This window comes from Galeopterus variegatus, unplaced genomic scaffold (assembly GCF_000696425.1).
Source record: "Galeopterus variegatus unplaced genomic scaffold, G_variegatus-3.0.2 Scaffold4764, whole genome shotgun sequence".
Taxonomy (NCBI): Eukaryota; Metazoa; Chordata; class Mammalia; order Dermoptera; family Cynocephalidae; genus Galeopterus; species Galeopterus variegatus.
The window spans coordinates 107,431-108,011 of NW_007730875.1; positions in this window are offsets into that span (position 1 = coordinate 107,431).

A 581-nucleotide genomic window follows, 5' to 3' on the forward strand; every position below is an offset into this window, starting at 1 on the left:
CGGCCCAATTTTAAAAAAAAAAAAAAAAAAAAAAAAAGGCCTTTTGATGATCCCGATGCTGGGGGAAGGGATTGTGGGGGAGGGGCGGGCATGGAAGGGGCACGTGGAAGGTGCTCGCATATTGTTGAATGAATGACTGAATGAACAAATGCGTTCGTAAATGGATGAACGTGAAGCCAGGAATAACAGCTGGCCCACGGGGGGCTCGGAATTCGGTGGCCGGAAGCCCTGGTTCTAAGCCCAGGAACTAGGAGCTGTGACCTTGGGGACACCCCGCCTTGGACTCAGGGCCCGGAACCCTGCGTCTCGGGGGCGGGGAGGGCGTGCCAGGAGGGACTAGGCGCGCGCGGGGCAGGGCAAAGAACGGCAGGTTCCCCGGGCCGGGGCCTCTAGTGCATCCGTCTGGCCAGACTCAGCCGGGGCCCGAACCCTCGCTACCCGCCGTGTTTACATTCCACCCGCGCCGGCCACGCGGCTTTCTACCGCCCCAGCGCCCTCGGCTCCGCCCCCGAAGTACCCCGGCCCGCCCCTCTGCGGCGCTCGCGCCAGACTTCTCCCGCGTCCTGCCCCGGCGCGGCCCA